We start from the raw sequence: 19087 nt of genomic DNA on the forward strand, positions 1-19087 counted from the left end.
AGGCACAGGGACAGTGCCACTTATATTTAAACTACGCCTGTGATGTCTTGGCATTTTCTTGGCATAGTCATAAGAAAGGTCACTGGGGAGGGAGGTAAACCTCACCTCGGTGCACTGAGAGTACCGTCACCAGTGACTTTTGGTTGTCGTGGCTAACATGTTATGAAAAGCCAAACCTGCATTGCGTGTGGTTTGTGACCAATGTCACGCTATATCAAGAGACCGAAATGTGGCCGTAAAAGGTGGAATAATTTCAAGCTTTGTCTGAAAACTGTATCATTTTTTATTTATTATGACTTTCTGATATTTTGCTATTACTGTTTACTGTTATATTATCACGGTAGTAAATCGCAACATTCACACATAACTACATAACTATGTAAAGGTGTAAAGTCCACACCAACCAAAATATTGTCACAGAAAATGACGTTGGATTGTAGGACAAGTCCCAATGGTGGGGACACATTCATTATGGCTTTCATGCATCATGGAACTGAGAGAGAAAGACACACAGTGTTTTGAATGCCCCCCCCCCCCCCCAGGCCAAAAATGTGTCTCTGTGGCGCAATCGGCCAGCGCGCTCGGCTGTTAACCGAGAGGATGGTGGTTCGAGCCCACCCAGGGACGGTGACTTGTTATACCTCCGAAGCTCGAGGTCCGTGCATCATTTCTGAACGTTCACCTTGATGTCCAAGTTGTCAAACAGTACCTTGCAGCTGATCTTGCCAGACTCCCACAACTCAGCCCTTGTTCCAGAGACCTCAAAGGTGTCGTCCTAGGCAACAGTGAATCTGTTTTTCTGTCATGTGACTTTGCTTTCATTACCTTTGTTTTTGCTGAAAAAGGACTGAAAGACGTTAACAAGCTGTTTTGATTTCAGTAAAACGTTCATTGACACTCCTTCAAAAGAACAAAGGGCATGGCGCCGTGGCTTAGTTGGTCAAAGCACCTGTCTTGTAAATAGGAGATCCTGGGTTCGAATCCCAGCGACGCCTGCTTGGTTTTTTATATAGAATTTCACCACTTCCTGAGGAGTAAAACAACTTGACTGGGTAAGAACACCATCAAGAATGACTTTCGTGAGACTTGATACCGAGAGATCTCAAGCGGCTACCTGAAAGAACTGCCAGCTGTCGGCGCTGTGGCTTAGTTGGTGAAAGCGCCTGTCTTGTAAACAGGAGATCCTGGGTTCAAATCCCAGCAGTGCCTTTAAGTCTTAATGTGTTCATGGCAGCCTCTAGGTCAGTTATGGGACCGTCACATTGGACCCTGTTTGAATCATCTTAGTAAAGCCTTGTTTCTAAAATTGGCCCTTTGTTGTGTTATTCCTTACTGACTTCACTTCTGTAGCCTGCTATACGCTGTAAGTTCTCTCTTAAGTCACTAAACGATACGTTGAAAGGAGTTCCTTTGATAATAAAGCTCTCTTGATGTTTGGTTGCACCACCGAGACATAAGGTTCATTTTAACTACACGGATGTAAAGTCCACACTAACCAAAATATTGTCGCAGAAAATGACGTTGGATTGTAGGACAAGTCCCCCCCCCGCCCCCCCCAAGCCAAAAGACATGTCTCTGTGGCGCAATCGGCCAGCGTGCTCGGCTGTTAACAGAGAGGATGGTGGTTCGAGCCCACCCAGGAACGATGCCTTATTATATCTCTGAAGCACGAGGTCCATGCGTGATTTCTGAGCGCTGTCCAAGTTGTCAAACAGGACCTTGCAGCTGACCTCGCCAGACTCCCACAACTCAGCCCTTGTTCCAAAGGCCTCAAAGCTGTCTGCTTTTCCGATACCACATGCCGTCCTAGGCAACAGTAAATCTCTTATTCTGTGATGTTACTTTGCTTTCGTTACTTTGCTTTCATTACCTTTGTTTTTGCTGAAAAAGGGCTGAAAGACGTTAACAAGCTGTTTTGATTTCAGTAAAACGTTCATTGACACTCCCTCAAAAGAACAAAGGGCATGGGGCTGTGGTTTAGTTGGTGAAAGCGCGTTGTCTTATAAACAGGAGATCCTTGGTTTGAATCCCAGCGGTGTCTTTAAGGCAGCGTACAGGTCAATTATGGGACCGTCACATTTTACCCTGTTTGAATCATCTCAGTAAAGCCTTGTTTCTAAAATTGGCCCTTTGTTGTGTTATTCCTTACTCACTTCACTGCTGTAGCCTGCTATACGCTGTAAGTTCTCTCTTAAGTCACTGAACGATACGTTGAAAGGAGTTACTTTGATAATAAAGCTGTCTTGATGTTTGGTTGCACCACCGAGACATAAGGTTCATCTTAACTACACAGGTGTAAAGTCCACACTAACCAAAATATTGTCGCAGAAAATGACGTTGGATTGTAGGACAAGTCCCAATGGTGGGGACACATTCATTACATCAAAAGGACATGGCTTTCATGCATCATGGAACTGAGAGAGGAAGACACACAGTGTTTTGAATGCCCCCCCCCCAAGGCCAAAAATGTGTCTCTGTGGCGCAATCGGCCAGCGCGCTCGGCTGTTAACCGAGAGGATGGTGGTTCGAGCCCACCCAGGGACGATGCCTTATTATATCTCTGAAGCACGAGGTCCATGCGTGATTTCAGTTGTCCCAGTTGTCAAACAGGACCTTGCAGCTGACCTCGCCAGACTCCCACAACTCAGCCCTTGTTCCAGAGACCTCAAAGGTGCCGTCCTAGGCAACAGTTAATCTGTCATGTGACTTTGCTTTCATTACCTTTGTTTCTGCTGAAAAAGGACTGAAAGACGTTAACAGGCTGTTTTGATTTCAGTAAAACGTTCATTGACACTCCCTCAAAAGTACAAAGGGCATGGCGCCGTGGCTTAGTTGGTCAAAGCACCTGTCTTGTAAATAGGAGATCCTGGGTTCGAATCCCAGCAACGCCTGCTTGGTTTTTTATATGGAATTTCACCACTTCCTGAGGAGTAAAACAACTTGACTGGGTAAGAACACCATCAAGAATGACTTTCGTAAGACTTGATACCGAGAGATCTCAAGCGGCTACCTGAAAGAACTACCAGCTGTCTGCGCTGTGGCTTAGTTGGTGAAAGCGCCTGTCTTGTAAACAGGAGATCCTGGGTTGAAATCCCAGCAGTGCCTTTAAGTCTTAATGTGTTCAAGGCAGCCTCTAGGTCAATTATGGGACCGTCACATTGGACCCTGTTGGAATCATCTCAGTAAAGCCAATTCTAAAATTGGCCCTTTGTTGTGTTGTTCCTTACTGACTTCACTTCTGTAGCCTGCTATACGCTATAAGTTCTCTCTTAAGTCACTAAACGATACGTTGAAAGGAGTTCCTTTGATAATAAAGCTCTCTTGATGTTTGCTTGCACCACCCAGACGTAAGGTTCATCTTAACTACACGGGTGTAAAGTCCACACTAACCAAAATATTGTCACAGAAAATGACGTTGGATTGTAGGTCAAGTCCCAATGGTGGGGACACATTCATTACATCAAAAGGACATGGCTTTCATGCATCATGGAACTGAGAGAGGAAGACACACAGTGTTTTGAATGCCCCCCCCCAAGGCCAAAAATGTGTCTCTGTGGCGCAATCGGCCAGCGCGCTCGGCTGTTAACCGAGAGGATGGTGGTTCGAGCCCACCCAGGGACGATGCCTTATTATATCTCTGAAGCACGAGGTCCATGCGTGATTTCTGAGCGCTGTCCAAGTTGTCAAACAGGACCTTGCAGCTGACCTCGCCAGACTCCCACAACTCAGCCCTTGTTCCAAAGGCCTCAAAGCTGTCTGCTTTTCCGATACCACATGCCGTCCTAGGCAACAGTAAATCTCTTATTCTGTGATGTTACTTTTCTTTCATTACCTTTGTTTTTGCTGAAAAAGGGCTGAAAGACGTTAACAAGCTGTTTTGATTTCAGTAAAACGTTCATTGACACTCCCTCAAAAGTACAAAGGGCATGGCGCCGTGGCTTAGTTGGTCAAAGCACCTGTCTTGTAAATAGGAGATCCTGGGTTCGAATCCCAGCAACGCCTGCTTGGTTTTTTATATGGAATTTCACCACTTCCTGAGGAGTACAACAACTTGACTGGGTAAGAACACCATCAAGAATGACTTTCGTAAGACTTGATACCGAGAGATCTCAAGCGGCTACCTGAAAGAACTGCCAGCTGTCAGCGCTGTGGCTTAGTTGGTGAAAGCGCCTGTCTTGTAAACAGGAGATCCTGGGTTCAAATCCCAGCAGTGCCTTTAAGTCTTAATGTGTTCAAGGCAGCGTACAGGTCAATTATGGGACCGTCACATTGGACCCTGTTTGAATCATCTCAGTAAAGCCTTGTTTCTAAAATTAGCCCTTTGTTGTGTTGTTCCTGACTGACTTCACTTCTGTAGCCTGCTATACGCTATAAGTTCTCTCTTAAGTCACTAAACGATACGTTGAAAGGAGTTCCTTTGATAATGAAGCTCTCTTGATGTTTGCTTGCACCACCCAGACGTAAGGTTCATCTTAACTACACGGGTGTAAAGTCCACACTAACCAAAATATTGTCGCAGAAAATGACGTTGGATTGTAGGACAAGTCCCAATGGTGGGGACACATTCATTACATCAAAAGGACATGGCTTTCATGCATCATGGAACTGAGAGAGGAAGACACGCAGTGTTTTGAATGCCCCCCCCCCCCCCTCCCCCCCCCAGGCCAAAAATGTGTCTCTGTGGCGCAATCGGCCAGCGCGCTCGGCTGTTAACCGAGAGGATGGTGGTTCGAGCCCACCCAGGGACGATGCCTTATTATATCTCTGAAGTACGAGGTCCATGCGTGATTTCAGTTGTCCAAGTTGTCAAACAGGACCTTGCAGCTGACCTCGCCAGACTCCCACAACTCAGCCCTTGTTCCAGAGACCTCAAAGGTGCCGTCCTAGGCTACAGGCAACATATTCCAAGATGGCGCCGCGGATGGCTGCCTCGGTCTGTTGGAGCGCATTGTTTTGCCTCGTTTTGTCTGTAAATAGCGTTTTCTGTTTTGGTTCACGGAGCTCTTTCACCAGAGAAGAGCTCATGAACATCAGGGGAACAACTCCAGTGGATTTGTTTCCCGAGTTTCTTACTCCTTTAACTGTTTTATGGGACATTCTGGTCAAAGGTGCTCTCACCTTTGCAGCTCTACGTCGACGTAGAGGGAAACGTGCCGGTGCGCTCGTGCGTCTTCGCCGGCGAGGACAACGCACACCGCTACCCGGAATATTTCTCTCTAACGTGCGCTCACTGGGGAATAAGATGGACTCCAGCTGCTGATGAGGAGAAACAAGGACTTTTATTCATCTGCTGTTTTGTGCTTCACGGAGACATGGCTGGGGGAAAGAACTCCCGACGCGGCGCTGCAGCTGGACAGATTCCAGCTTCTCCGAGCGGACCGCAACGCGCACCTCTCCGGCAAAACAAAGGGTGGAGGTATTTGTTTCTACATCAACAGCAGCTGGTGTAACGACGTGACAGTGATCCGACGGCATTGCTCTCCTTCCCTGGAAACTTTTTTCATAAACTGTAAACCTTACTACTCCCCCCGTGAGTTCGCTTCATTCATTCTGGTCGGTGTTTACATTCCACCGGAGGCCAACGTGCAGGACGCACAGCGCGCACTCGCCGATCAGATACTGGAAACGGAGCGGACCAACCCGGACTCCTTAGTTATTGTCCTCTGTGACTTTAACAAAGGTAATCTCAGACACGAACTCCCAAAATACAAACAGTTTATTAAATGCCCCACCAGGGAGGGGAACACTCTGGATCACTGTTACACCACAGTCAGTAACGCTTTTCACGCCGTCACCCGCGCTGCACTGGGACACTCTGACCACGACATGGTCCACCTGATTCCCACATACAGGCAGAAATTAAAACTTTCTAAGCCTGTTGTGAGAACTTCGAAGAAGTGGACCAGTGAAGCTGCAGAGGACGTGAAGGCGTGTTTGGACTGTACTGACTGGGATGTTTTCAGGACTGCTACCAACAGTCTGGATGAGTACACAGAGGCTGTGACTTCATATATCAGCTTCTGTGAGGACTGCTGCGTACCAACTCGGACCAGGGTGAGTTACAACAACGACAAACCCTGGTTCACAGCAAGACTGCGACAGCTGAGGTTGGAAAAGGAAGAGGCGTTTAAGAGTGGCAACAGAGCTGAGTTTAAGGAAGCCAAGTACAAGTTTAGCAAGGCGGTGAGGGAAGCTAAACGACTGTACTCAGAGAGACTACAAGACCAGTTCTCCTCCAACGACTCTGCTTCTGTGTGGAGGGGGCTCAGGCAGATCACCAACTACAAGCCAAGAGCCCCCAACTCTGCTAACGACCGACGCCTCGCCAACAGCCTCAACGACTTCTACTGTCGCTTTGAAAGACAATGGGACAGTCCTGACACCATCCCCCACACCATCACCCACCAGCTCCAGCCCAACAGCCCCAACCCCCTCATCACACCTGGGGCTGAACTCTCACACCTCCTACCACCACAGCTGCCCCCCACAGCGCCCCCCACTCCTCCAGCATCGACACCCCTGTCTGTCCTTGAAAGAGATGTGAACAGACTCTTCAAGAGACAAAACCCGCGTAAAGCTGCTGGACCAGACTCCATCTCCCCATCCTGCCTGAAGCGCTGCGCCGATCAGCTGTCTCCGGTGTTCACGGACATCTTCAACACCTCACTGGAGACATGCCACGTGCCAGCCTGCTTCAAGGCCTCCACCATCTTCCCCGTCCCCAAAAAACCAGGGCCCACAGGATTAAATGACTACAGACAGAAACACGTCTCAGACTCGCGGACGATCAGCACCGGCTCCCCTCAAGGCTGCGTTCTTTCTCCTCTACTCTTCTCCCTGTACACCAACAGCTGCACCTCCAGTCACCAGTCCGTCAAGCTCCTGAAGTTCGCGGACGACACCACCCTCATCGGACTCATCTCTGGAGAGGATGAGTCTGCCTACAGGTGGGAGATTGACCACCTGGTGACCTGGTGCAACAGCAACAACCTGGAGCTTAACGCTTCAAAGACAGTGGAGATGGTTGTTGACTTCAGGAAGAGCGCAGCCCCCACCCGCCCCCATCACCCTGTGTGACTCTCCAGTGGACACTGTGGAGTCCTTCCGTTTCCTGGGCTCCATCATCAGCCAGGACCTCCGGTGGGAGCTGAACATCAGCTCCCTCATCAAGAAAGCCCAACAGAGGATGTACTTCCTGAGGCAGCTGAGGAAGTTTAACCTGCCACAAAAAATGCTGGTTCACTTCTACACTGCCATCATAGAGTCCATCCTCACCTCCTCCTTCACCGTCTGGTACGCTGCTGCCTCCACCAAGGACAGACGCAGACTGCAGCGTATCATCCGCTCTGCAGAGAGGGTGATCGGCTGCAACCTCCCATCTCTTCAGGACCTGTACTCCTCCAGGACCCTGAGGAGAGCAGGGAAGATCGCTGCCGACCCCTCCCACCCCGGACACCATCTGTTCGACCCCCTCCCCTCTGGCAGGAGGCTGCGGTCCATCAGGACCAATACCTCCCGCCACAAAAACAGTTTCTTCCCCTCTGCAGTCAACCTGACAAACTCTCACTGACCCCCCCCCAGAACACAAACACAAGCTATACGTTATATTAACGTACATCACCCCTGTCCCCACTGCGTTACACTAACGCACTCACCCCCCTACTGGACACTTTATCTGGACACTTTACTTTATTCTGGTCACTGCACTGTTGTTATTTATCTTATCTTATTTTTATTTTTATTCTTATTCTTATTTTAGCTTTTATATTCTACTTATTTGTTATCAAAACAATAGCACCTTCAGACCCCAGCAAATTCCTTGTAATGTATGTTACTTGGCAATAAACAGTTTCTGATTCTGATTCTGATTTGATTGATAATAAAGCTCTCTTGATGTTTGCTTGCACCACCCAGACGTAAGGTTCATCTTAACTACACAGGTGTAAAGTCCACACTAACCAAAATATTGTCACAGAAAATGACGTTGGATTGTAGGTCAAGTCCCAATGGTGGGGACACATTCATTACATCAAAAGGACATGGCTTTCATGCATCATGGAACTGAGAGAGGAAGACACGCAGTGTTTTGAATGCCCCCCCCCAAAGCCAAAAATGTGTCTCTGTGGCGCAATCGGCCAGCGCGCTCGGCTGTTAACCGAGACGATGGTGGTTCGAGCCCACCCAGGGACGATGCCTTATTATATCTCTGAAGCACGAGGTCCATGCGTGATTTTTGAGCGCTGTCCAAGTTGTCAAACAGGACCTTGCAGCTGACCTCGCCAGACTCCCACAACTCAGCCCTTGTTCCAAAGGCCTCAAAGCTGTCTGCTTTTCCGATACCACATGCCGTCCTAGGCAACAGTAAATCTCTTATTCTGTGATGTTACTTTGCTTTCATTACCTTTGTTTTTGCTGAAAAAGGGCTGAAAGACGTTAACAAGCTGTTTTGATTTCAGTAAAACGTTCATTGACACTCCCTCAAAAGAACAAAGGGCATGGCGCCGTGTTTTAGTTGGTGAAAGCGCGTGTCTTATAAACAGGAGATCCTTGGTTTGAATCCCAACAGTGTCTTTAAGGCAGCGTACAGGTCAATTATGGGACCGTCACATTTTACCCTGTTTGAATCATCTCAGTAAAGCCTTGTTTCTAAAATTGGCCCTTTGTTGTGTTATTCCTTACTCACTTCACTTCTGTAGCCTGCTATACGCTGTAAGTTCTCTCTTAAGTCACTGAACAATACGTTGAACGGAGTTACTTTGATAATAAAGCTGTCTTGATGTTTGGTTGCACCACCGAGACATAAGGTTCATCTTAACTACACGGGTGTAAAGTCCACACTAACCAAAATATTGTCGCAGAAAATGACGTTGGATTGTAGGACAAGTCCCAATGGTGGGGACACATTCATTACATCAAAAGGACATGGCTTTCATGCATCATGGAACTGAGAGAGGAAGACACACAGTGTTTTGAATGCCCCCCCCCACAGCGAAAAATGTGTCTCTGTGGCGCAATCGGCCAGCGCGCTCGGCTGTTAACCGAGAGGATGGTGGTTCGAGCCCACCCAGGGACGATGCCTTATTATATCTCTGAAGCACGAGGTCCATGCGTGATTTCTGAACGTTGTCCAAGTTGTCAAACAGGACCTTGCAGCTGACCTCGCCAGACTCCCACAACTCAGCCCTTGTTCCAGAGACCTCAAAGGTGCCGTCCTAGGCAACAGTGAATCTGTCATGTGACTTTGCTTTCATTACCTTTGTTTCTGCTGAAAAAGGACTGAAAGACGCTAACAAGCTGTTTTGATTTCAGTAAAACGTTCATTGACACTTCCTCAAAAGTACAAAGGGCATGGCGCCGTGGCTTAGTTGGTCAAAGCACCTGTCTTGTAAATAGGAGATCCTGGGTTCGAATCCCAGCAACGCCTGCTTGGTTTTTTATATAGAATTTCACCACTTCCTGAGGAGTAAAACAACTTGACTGGGTAAGAACACCATCAAGAATGACTTTCGTAAGACTTGATACCGAGAGATCTCAAGCGGCTACCTGAATGAACTGCCAGCTGTCGGCGCTGTGGCTTAGTTGGTGAAAGCGCCTGTCTTGTAAACAGGAGATCCTGGGTTCAAATCCCAGCAGTGCCTTTAAGTCTTAATGTGTTCAAGGCACCCTCTAGGTCTGGGACCGTCACATTTTACCCTGTTTGAATCATCTCAGTAAAGCCTTGTTTCTAAAATTGGCCCTTTGTTGTGTTATTCCTTACTCACTTCACTTCTGTAGCCTGCTATACGCTGTAAGTTCTCTCTTAAGTCACTGAACGATACGTTGAAAGGAGTTACTTTGATAATAAAGCTCTCTTGATGTTTGGTTGCACCACCGAGACATAAGGTTCATTTTAACTACACGGATGTAAAGTCCACACTAACCAAAATATTGTCACAGAAAATGACGTTGGATTGTAGGACAAGTCCCCCCCCCGCCCCCCCCAAGACAAAAGACATGTCTCTGTGGCGCAATCGGCCAGCGTGCTCGGCTGTTAACCGAGAGGATGGTGGTTCGAGCCCACCCAGGAACGATGCCTTATTATATCTCTGAAGCACGAGGTCCATGCGTGATTTCTGAACGTTGTCCAAGTTGTCAAACAGGACCTTGCAGCTGACCTCGCCCGACTCCCACAACTTAGCCCTTGTTCCAAAGGCCTCAAAGCTGTCTGCTTTTCTGATACCACATGCCGTCCTAGGCAACAGTAAATCTCTTATTCTGTGATGTTACTTTGCTTTCGTTACTTTGCTTTCATTACCTTTGTTTTTGCTGAAAAAGGGCTGAAAGACGTTAACAAGCTGTTTTGATTTCAGTAAAACGTTCATTGACACTCCCTCAAAAGAACAAAGGGCATGGGGCTGTGGTTTAGTTGGTGAAAGCGCGTTGTCTTATAAACAGGATATTCTTGGTTTGAATCCCAGCGGTGTCTTTAAGGCAGCGTACAGGTCAATTATGGGACCGTCACATTTTACCCTGTTTGAATCATCTCAGTAAAGCCTTGTTTCTAAAATTGGCCCTTTGTTGTGTTATTCCTTACTCACTTCACTGCTGTAGCCTGCTATACGCTGTAAGTTCTCTCTTAAGTCACTGAACGATACGTTGAACGGAGTTACTTTGATAATAAAGCTGTCTTGATGTTTGGTTGCACCACCGAGACATAAGGTTCATCTTAACTACACAGGTGTAAAGTCCACACTAACCAAAATATTGTCGCAGAAAATGACGTTGGATTGTAGGACAAGTCCCAATGGTGGGGACACATTCATTACATCAAAAGGACATGGCTTTCATGCATCATGGAACTGAGAGAGGAAGACACACAGTGTTTTGAATGCCCCCCCCCAAGGCCAAAAATGTGTCTCTGTGGCGCAATCGGCCAGCGCGCTCGGCTGTTAACCGAGAGGATGGTGGTTCGAGCCCACCCAGGGACGATGCCTTATTATATCTCTGAAGCACGAGGTCCATGCGTGATTTCTGAACGTTGTCCAAGTTGTCAAACAGGACCTTGCAGCTGATCTCGCCAGACTCCCACAACTCAGCCCTTGTTCCAGAGACCTCAAAGGTGCCGTCCTAGGCAACAGTGAATCTGTCATGTGACTTTGCTTTCATTACCTTTGTTTCTGCTGAAAAAGGACTGAAAGACGTTAACAAGCTGTTTTGATTTCAGTAAAACGTTCATTGACACTCCCTCAAAAGTACAAAGGGCATGGCGCCGTGGTTTAGTTGGTCAAAGCACCTGTCTTGTAAATAGGAGATCCTGGGTTCGAATCCCAGCAACGACTGCTTGGTTTTTTATATGGAATTTCACCACTTCCTGAGGAGTACAACAACTTGACTGGGTAAGAACACCATCAAGAATGACTTTCGTAAGACTTGATACCGAGAGATCTCAAGTGGCTACCTGAAAGAACTGCCAGCTGTCGGCGCTGTGGCTTAGTTGGTGAAAGCGCCTGTCTTGTAAACAGGAGATCCTGGGTTCAAATCCCAGCAGTGCCTTTAAGTCTTAATGTGTTCAAGGCACCCTCTAGGTCAATTATGGGACCGTCACATTGGATCCTGTTTGAATCATCTCAGTAAAGCCTTGTTTCTAAAATTGGCTCTTTGTTGTCTTGTTCCTGACTGACTTCACTTCTGTAGCCTGCTATACGCTATAAGTTCTCTCTTAAGTCACTAAACGATACGTTGAAAGGAGTTCCTTTGATAATAAAGCTCTCTTGATGTTTGCTTGCACCACCCAGACATAAGGTTCATCTTAACTACACGGGTGTAAAGTCCACACTAACCAAAATATTGTCGCAGAAAATGACGTTGGATTGTAGGTCAAGTCCCAATGGTGGGGACACATTCATTACATCAAAAGGACATGGCTTTCATGCATCATGGAACTGAGAGAGGAAGACACACAGTGTTTTGAATGCTCCCCCCCCCAAGGCCAAAAAGGTGTCTCTGTGGCGCAATCGGCCAGCGCGCTCGGCTGTTAACCGAGAGGATGGTGGTTCGAGCCCACCCAGGGACGATGCCTTATTATATCTCTGAAGCACGAGGTCCATGCGTGATTTCTGAGCGCTGTCCAAGTTGTCAAACAGGACCTTGCAGCTGACCTCGCCAGACTCCCACAACTCAGCCCTTGTTCCAAAGGCCTCAAAGCTGTCTGCTTTTCCGATACCACATGCCGTCCTAGGCAACAGTAAATCTCTTATTCTGTGATGTTACTTTGCTTTCATTACCTTTGTTTTTGCTGAAAAAGGGCTGAAAGACGTTAACAAGCTGTTTTGATTTCAGTAAAACGTTCATTGACACTCCCTCAAAAGAACAAAGGGCATGGCGCCGTGGTTTAGTTGGTGAAAGCGCGTGTCTTATAAACAGGAGATCCTTGGTTTGAATCCCAACAGTGTCTTTAAGGCAGCGTACAGGTCAATTATGGGACCGTCACATTTTACCCTGTTTGAATCATCTCAGTAAAGCCTTGTTTCTAAAATTGGCCCTTTGTTGTGTTATTCCTTACTCACTTCACTTCTGTAGCCTGCTATACGCTGTAAGTTCTCTCTTAAGTCACTGAACGATACGTTGAAAGGAGTTACTTTGATAATAAAGCTGTCTTGATGTTTGGTTGCACCACCGAGACATAAGGTTCATCTTAACTACACGGGTGTAAAGTCCACACTAACCAAAATATTGTCGCAGAAAATGACGATGGATTGTAGGACAAGTCGCCCCCCGCCCCCACCAAGCCAAAAGACATGTCTCTGTGGCGCAATCGGCCAGCGCGCTCGGCTGTTAACCGAGAGGATGGTGGTTCGAGCCCACCCAGGGACGGTGACTTCTTATACCTCCGAAGCTTGAGGTCTAAGCATGATTTCTGAACTTTGTTCACCTTGATGTCCAAGTTGTCAAACAGGACCTTGCAGCTGATCTCGCCACACTCCCACAACTAAGGCCTTGTTCCAGAGACCTCAAAGGTGCCGTCCTAGGCAACAGTGAATCTGTTTTTCTGTCATGTGACTTTGCTTTCATTACCTTTGAAAAAGGACTGAAAGATGTTAACAAGCTGTTTTGATTTCAGTAAAACGTTCATTGACACTCCCTCAAAAGTACCAAGGGCATGGCGCCGTGGCTTAGTTGGTCAAAGCACCTGTCTTGTAAATAGGAGATCCTGGGTTCGAATCCCAGCGACGCCTGCTTTTTTTTTTATATAGAATTTCACCACTTCCTGAGGAGTAAAACAACTTGACTGGGTAAGAACACCATCATGAATGACTTGATACCGAGAGATCTCAAGCGGCTACCTGAAAGATGCTATGAGTATTACATTAACTTATATACGCTTGAGAGATTGAATGGTGATAGCCCAGGAAACAATTAAGGATGGACATTTCAGACCAGACTATTTCCTGGAACAAAAGTGTTCAATCCAAACGTTACATCGCTGTTGCTTGAAATGTCGGCACACTTACACGTCTCCAGTCTCTCCGGTCTCTCTTCACCTGTTGTTGAATGTACTGTAGAGACGGAGTGTGAGCTGGACCCAGCATGCCTTTGAGTGTACTAATGGGTATTGCTAACAAACAGCTCTCACTCAAACATTGCACTTCCTTGGCTCAGCAATACACCCGCCAAGTAATGGAGTCGATCAGACGAACGGTTGAGAAGAAAAAACGACAGATAGACACGCCGACAGAAAGATTCCGTCCTTCATAGTTGGATACCTTTGATAGGGTCGTGGTTCTCTCACTGACCAGAAGACAAAGCTGTTCAGGAATAATCTTATGACACCAGGATGAGGTGGGAGGTTTAGTGCCACATTTTGCTGACAAATGATCTGATTTGAAGGTAGACCTCAAGGGGTCTACTTACCGGACCAACTAGAGCTGTAGCAGAAAAACACCTGAGTGTATTGAATCGAGCAAGGATGTGGGACCATGAACTGCAACGACCCCAGGACCTTAGTTACATGACAACTATCTGGTAATCCTAGATACTGCATCTCTAGTTCAGTGAAAACTCAAAGCTGTGCATGAGAAGTAAAAAGTATATTTTTTAATTATGATATTTTCAGCTGGGACTAACCTCTGTTACTGCAATATATTGTTTTAAAACACTGTCATCCATTAGTTTTACTCTTGAAGTAACTAAAGCTTTTTTTTATCCACAAAAATTCTACTATAAGCTAAAAATCACAGGTTTTACACGTCATGACCTCGGAAAGTCGGCTAACATCTGAGCAAACCCTTTCCTGTCTACACATCCAGCATACACAGATTCTAAACATGATCATTCATTGAGAGCCGCGTCTCTGGAATTGCTGAAGGATGCTGAGACGCCGCAGACGCAGGCTTCAAAGGTGACGAAGTCAGTTTGTCCTGTGCTCAGGTGACTCACGTTACTGTCAATTTCAGCGGTGCGCCACAAGGCAGCTGTCCCGGAAAAGGACATAGACGGCACACGGCCGCCTTACACGTGGGGACACGGCGAAATGATTGCCCTGCAGCGTTCATTCGACTGGTCCCCAGCAGACCCAAGTTGTCGGGTCCCGGAACAAGCCAATACTGAGAAGAGGCCCCAGTCCTTCCCAAATGCCATTGACTGTTCTTCATATTTCAGATTCCTTCTTTGACATTGAAGTTTGCCCACTTGGTAAACTCCTTTCTTTCTTTTTTTTATCTACCCATCAGGTGAGACATTTTTCTTTTATTCTTGTTTTTTTGTGTGTGTGTGTCTCTTCAGAACAACATCTGAAACTGATTTGCATAACTAAACGCCTCTGTGCAACACAATGTTGTCGCTGCCTTAATTTCTCACGTCTTGACTCAGCGCCCATCGTGAAATGAGAGATGGATCTTAAATTGAAATAGTGTTCTTTCATTATGCCGTCATCTACTCAGCACAGATGGAGAGAGGTTACAGGAGCAAATGTCACTTATTGTTTCCACTGCATTCCCTTTATTTTTCCCTCGAACACTCTCACTCATCATGGCTTTATTTGTGCGAGAGATGTGATTGTTGTGTGTCGAGCTCTGTTTTCTCGGCCTATGGAGCGGCTGCTCTGAGGGGACCCCCACCAGCCGCTCACAACAAATGAGATGTGGCATGGCAATCTGCGGTACGAGTCTCAGGTCATAATAAGTGCCCTCATACATAAATTACCTAGTTAATGCACAGCTAATCATCCAGACAGATGGAGGGCAGCACCCGCCGGCGATATGTATGTGCAGTTACATTGCATGAAATAGGATTGACATCAGCAATCAAGACAATAATGACAGAGGCCCGCGTGTGTCTCCATAGGCAACTCTGTGAACTACTTGCAGGGTACATGTGCCCACAAAAGGAGTTGACAGTGTTGGACAGCCCTTGAAGCCCAACTACTATGTATAACTTTTTAAATGTACAAAACGTGCATTATTTCTCATAAAAATCTGAGATATGCAAAGACGTAAAAATCAGAATCAGAAATACTTTAGTGATTCCCGGGGGCGGGGGGGGGATTACACAAGTTACAGGTGCTCCCATTAAAGAATAGAAACGTAGCGTAAATTTAGAATGAGAAGTATGTGCAAATATAAGATTTAATTAAACAAAGGTTTTCAGCAGCAGGTGGCTGTAGTGAGTCACTTCTTTAATTGCCAGCCACCGTAAAACATAAAAGGAGTACGAGGCAGGGTGGGCAGGGGGTTAGCAGGCCAGAGAAAGTGAGAAACGGGGGGAGTAAGACGAGAATAATTACAGTAACATTACTGTTCATGGTGCATGCATGGTTGTGCGTGAGAGCCAGGTTAATTTCCAACTCAGAGTCTCTCTGAGTTAATTTGTTGCCGCGACTCAGCACTGAACCAAAGAACGAGCCGTGACTCAGCACTGAACCAAAGAACCAAAGAACAGGTGAGAGCCGCGACTCAGCACTGAACCAAAGAACCAACAAACAGGTGAGAGCCGTGACTCAGCACTGAACCAAAGAACAGGTGAGAGCCGTGACTCAGCACTGAACCAAAGAACGAGCCACGACTCAGCACTGAACCAAAGAACCAACGAACAGGTGAGAGCCACGACTCAGCACTGAACCAAAGAACGAGCCGCGACTCAGCACTGAACCAAAGAACCAACGAACAGGTGAGAGCCACGACTCAGCACTGAACCAAAGAACGAGCCGTGACTCAGCACTGAACCAAAGAACCAACGAACAGGTGAGAGCCACGACTCAGCACTGAACCAAAGAACGAGCCGTGACTCAGCACTGAACCAAAGAACCAACGAACAGGTGAGAGCCACGACTCAGCACTGAACCAAAGAACGAGTCACGACTCAGCACTGAACCAAAGAACCAACGAACAGGTGAGAGCCACGACTCAGCACTGAACCAAAGAACGAGCCGTGACTCAGCACTGAACCAAAGAACGAGCCACGACTCAACACTGAACCAAAGAACGAGCCGTGACTCAGCACTGAACCAAAGAACCAACGAACAGGTGAGAGCCACGACTCAGCACTGAACCAAAGAACGAGCCACGACTCAGCGCTGAACCAAAGAACGAGCCACGACTCAGCACTGAACCAAAGAACGAGTTAGTTTCATTTAGTGCAATACTTTGGGGAATCATTTTATAACTCTAGAATGTTATAACATTGACACTCATTTTATTCTCTTATGCAGCGATCATGCAGTACATTGCAGAATACCGGTGTTAACAACTAACCCACCAGGAATGTTCTCTCTCAAACAACCCAAGAAACGCTGTTATCGAATAACTGGTCTGATACTGCATCTCCGACACTAAACTGTATAAATGTTCAATTGTATAAATGATGAACCTTCTACGTACAGTATGTGCAGGGGTTACGGCAAGTGTCGTCATTCACAGACGTGGATCTGTGGATAAGAGGAATTCCATGCCACAGCCCCAAAATCTGTACAGAAAAGTACCTTAAAAGTAGAATAAATCCCATCTTCCATCTTAAAATACAGTACAGCCGTAAAGGTTTGACGTTTAGCATCTCCACTCTCTCATCTTCGTTTCTCTCTGCCTCTCTTGTGTTCATGTCCTTTGACAAGCGTTCCCTTTTTCTCCTCACGTTTTTTGCTTTCCTCTGCCACGGTGTTACGCCACCCGACTGGAAAATTAGCTCCAACAGCCGCTTATCTCTAAATTTGTGACCTTTTTGAATTTGAAACCTGGTCCAAAAATTCCCCTTTGAACAAAAAAACGACAACGCATCTCCACAAAGTTGACAGAAAAGCTTCATTTAAACCCAAGTGAATATTCATTCACACTTCCTGCCCTTGTGCGTTTTTTTCCCCCCGCCTTCGTGAATACCTGCCCCGCCCTGATTAGTTTCGCCTGTCCCTCGTTAGTCTCTCACCTGCGTCCTCCCCCCCCTCCTTCTGTGCCAGTTCGTCTTTGTCCTTCGTGCTGAGCGCTCCGGCGATTTTGCTAGTGTTCTTTGTATTTCTTGACTACTCCTATTATCTGCATTGTCCGACTGCTCCATCGTGTACCGAACCCTGCTCTTGCTTATAACCTGCCTGAGTCTGAGTTGTGTTTTTATCAGTGTTATTTTTTGGGGGAAAGCACCATTTTATCTTGGTTCATCTCTGTGCTGACCAAGCACAAACGCTTCTAATTTGCATTCAATTGTCAATTGGACCAAGAGACACTGAATTATATATATATATATATATATATATATATATATATATATGTATATATATATATGTATGTATTGTTAGCTGTATTTTTATATATTCCCCCCCTTAACGTACATCAGTATCTGCAATCTAGTGGGTTTGAGACACTTTGTATTCATATATTTTAGGGCCTCAGGTACCCCGCTGTGATGGGTAAACGTTTACGGCCCAGAATAACAAGTATGTTGTTTGTTACGTGCGACACCTTTTGTATTACTGGTTGTTTGTACATTGCAAAGCCCCCCCAGGGGACATTGGATTTTAAAGCCCCTACACACCCATAGTCCACCCACACTTGTGAGTGTTTTCACTGATGTTGGTTTCACAGTTTTGTCAGGATTTACATAAGTGTAACAGGTGCATCTTTTATTGTATCCTCTGTCAGGGTGGGACTAGGATTGCATAGCCAGACCCATCTCAAGCCATTATCACTCTGGGATAGGGGAAACAAACGCTCTGGCTTGTTTGTATTTCTTTAAACCGATCACAATCATAGTCTTCTGGGGTTTTTTTTTTTGTTGCCCATATTCTTTTTTAGAACTTGCATTACGCACGTTCAGTCACAGCTGGATTCAGCATTTGTTTATTTACTATAAATGTAGTAGTTGGTCTTCAATCCAGTTCGAGGTAGTTGTAGGATTTAAAAAAAAAAAAAAAAGTACTTAATTTGCTTTCTGGAACCTGTAAATATCCTGCATGGAGACACACACACACACACACACACACACACACCCATTGACTGACACACACACACACCATTCCAAAGATGGAGTACATAGGGAGCATATTCACGTCGCAGTCTCATCATGTGCGGTGATATTAAAGACTCTGGCTTCATTATTGGGGCTGACGTGTGCTGCAGATTTAATGGGAGTCCATTTTGTGTGTTGGGGGTGGGGGGTGGGGTGGGGGCACGGTGTAAATCGAGTGTGCAGGGTAATTTCAAAAGAGGCTGTGGAAGCAGGCTGACACTGCAGTAAAGGGATGAGGTATAGAGTGAGCCCCGGGGTGCCTGCCTCCTCAATAGAAGTGTCAGCCTGACTTACCGGGGAGGTTTTACTGCCGATCTGACTCAGTCAATGTCGACGCTCCATCGAGGAAGCATAGATGTAGTTGCGTCTGCCAAGTGTGACAATGACAATGAAATTCTGTCTTCCCTTCACACACACACACATAAACACACACACACACACACACACACACACACACATCAGTGAAATACTACCCTTGTGAGGGCTTTTTATGGGCGACATTCACAACCATGACCCTTAAAACTTAAACCCTAAGTAAACCTAATCATAAAGGACAATTTCACAGACTTTTATTCCTTTATCTCTACGCATCAGTCCGCCTTAAAATGCATCTGGAGCT

At 46.4% G+C, this 19087-nt stretch overlaps 21 non-coding genes across 21 annotated transcripts; all 21 read left to right on the forward strand.

Moving 5' to 3' along the window:
* The first annotated feature begins 553 nt into the window (after nt 1–553).
* On the forward strand, nt 554–627 carry trnan-guu (transfer RNA asparagine (anticodon GUU)). Its single transcript has one exon. It is a non-coding gene; the product is annotated as a tRNA-Asn (tRNA).
* A 294-nt stretch (nt 628–921) lies between these two features.
* trnat-ugu (transfer RNA threonine (anticodon UGU)) lies at nt 922–995 on the forward strand. Its single transcript has one exon. It is a non-coding gene; the product is annotated as a tRNA-Thr (tRNA).
* Nucleotides 996–1135: 140 nt separating this feature from the next.
* On the forward strand, nt 1136–1209 carry trnat-ugu (transfer RNA threonine (anticodon UGU)). The gene has a single exon. It is a non-coding gene; the product is annotated as a tRNA-Thr (tRNA).
* A 362-nt stretch (nt 1210–1571) lies between these two features.
* Nucleotides 1572–1645, forward strand: trnan-guu (transfer RNA asparagine (anticodon GUU)). The gene has a single exon. It is a non-coding gene; the product is annotated as a tRNA-Asn (tRNA).
* An 825-nt stretch (nt 1646–2470) lies between these two features.
* Nucleotides 2471–2544, forward strand: trnan-guu (transfer RNA asparagine (anticodon GUU)). The gene has a single exon. It is a non-coding gene; the product is annotated as a tRNA-Asn (tRNA).
* Nucleotides 2545–2817: 273 nt separating this feature from the next.
* Nucleotides 2818–2891, forward strand: trnat-ugu (transfer RNA threonine (anticodon UGU)). Its single transcript has one exon. It is a non-coding gene; the product is annotated as a tRNA-Thr (tRNA).
* A 140-nt stretch (nt 2892–3031) lies between these two features.
* trnat-ugu (transfer RNA threonine (anticodon UGU)) lies at nt 3032–3105 on the forward strand. The gene has a single exon. It is a non-coding gene; the product is annotated as a tRNA-Thr (tRNA).
* A 442-nt stretch (nt 3106–3547) lies between these two features.
* On the forward strand, nt 3548–3621 carry trnan-guu (transfer RNA asparagine (anticodon GUU)). Its single transcript has one exon. It is a non-coding gene; the product is annotated as a tRNA-Asn (tRNA).
* A 307-nt stretch (nt 3622–3928) lies between these two features.
* trnat-ugu (transfer RNA threonine (anticodon UGU)) lies at nt 3929–4002 on the forward strand. The gene has a single exon. It is a non-coding gene; the product is annotated as a tRNA-Thr (tRNA).
* A 140-nt stretch (nt 4003–4142) lies between these two features.
* On the forward strand, nt 4143–4216 carry trnat-ugu (transfer RNA threonine (anticodon UGU)). Its single transcript has one exon. It is a non-coding gene; the product is annotated as a tRNA-Thr (tRNA).
* A 458-nt stretch (nt 4217–4674) lies between these two features.
* trnan-guu (transfer RNA asparagine (anticodon GUU)) lies at nt 4675–4748 on the forward strand. The gene has a single exon. It is a non-coding gene; the product is annotated as a tRNA-Asn (tRNA).
* Nucleotides 4749–8116: 3368 nt separating this feature from the next.
* trnan-guu (transfer RNA asparagine (anticodon GUU)) lies at nt 8117–8190 on the forward strand. Its single transcript has one exon. It is a non-coding gene; the product is annotated as a tRNA-Asn (tRNA).
* An 809-nt stretch (nt 8191–8999) lies between these two features.
* Nucleotides 9000–9073, forward strand: trnan-guu (transfer RNA asparagine (anticodon GUU)). Its single transcript has one exon. It is a non-coding gene; the product is annotated as a tRNA-Asn (tRNA).
* A 277-nt stretch (nt 9074–9350) lies between these two features.
* Nucleotides 9351–9424, forward strand: trnat-ugu (transfer RNA threonine (anticodon UGU)). Its single transcript has one exon. It is a non-coding gene; the product is annotated as a tRNA-Thr (tRNA).
* A 140-nt stretch (nt 9425–9564) lies between these two features.
* trnat-ugu (transfer RNA threonine (anticodon UGU)) lies at nt 9565–9638 on the forward strand. The gene has a single exon. It is a non-coding gene; the product is annotated as a tRNA-Thr (tRNA).
* A 357-nt stretch (nt 9639–9995) lies between these two features.
* trnan-guu (transfer RNA asparagine (anticodon GUU)) lies at nt 9996–10069 on the forward strand. Its single transcript has one exon. It is a non-coding gene; the product is annotated as a tRNA-Asn (tRNA).
* Nucleotides 10070–10893: 824 nt separating this feature from the next.
* On the forward strand, nt 10894–10967 carry trnan-guu (transfer RNA asparagine (anticodon GUU)). Its single transcript has one exon. It is a non-coding gene; the product is annotated as a tRNA-Asn (tRNA).
* Nucleotides 10968–11458: 491 nt separating this feature from the next.
* Nucleotides 11459–11532, forward strand: trnat-ugu (transfer RNA threonine (anticodon UGU)). The gene has a single exon. It is a non-coding gene; the product is annotated as a tRNA-Thr (tRNA).
* Nucleotides 11533–11978: 446 nt separating this feature from the next.
* Nucleotides 11979–12052, forward strand: trnan-guu (transfer RNA asparagine (anticodon GUU)). Its single transcript has one exon. It is a non-coding gene; the product is annotated as a tRNA-Asn (tRNA).
* Nucleotides 12053–12778: 726 nt separating this feature from the next.
* Nucleotides 12779–12852, forward strand: trnan-guu (transfer RNA asparagine (anticodon GUU)). The gene has a single exon. It is a non-coding gene; the product is annotated as a tRNA-Asn (tRNA).
* A 288-nt stretch (nt 12853–13140) lies between these two features.
* Nucleotides 13141–13214, forward strand: trnat-ugu (transfer RNA threonine (anticodon UGU)). The gene has a single exon. It is a non-coding gene; the product is annotated as a tRNA-Thr (tRNA).
* The last annotated feature ends 5873 nt before the right edge of the window (nt 13215–19087 follow it).

This window comes from Enoplosus armatus, chromosome 9, assembly GCF_043641665.1.
Source record: "Enoplosus armatus isolate fEnoArm2 chromosome 9, fEnoArm2.hap1, whole genome shotgun sequence".
Taxonomy (NCBI): Eukaryota; Metazoa; Chordata; class Actinopteri; order Centrarchiformes; family Enoplosidae; genus Enoplosus; species Enoplosus armatus.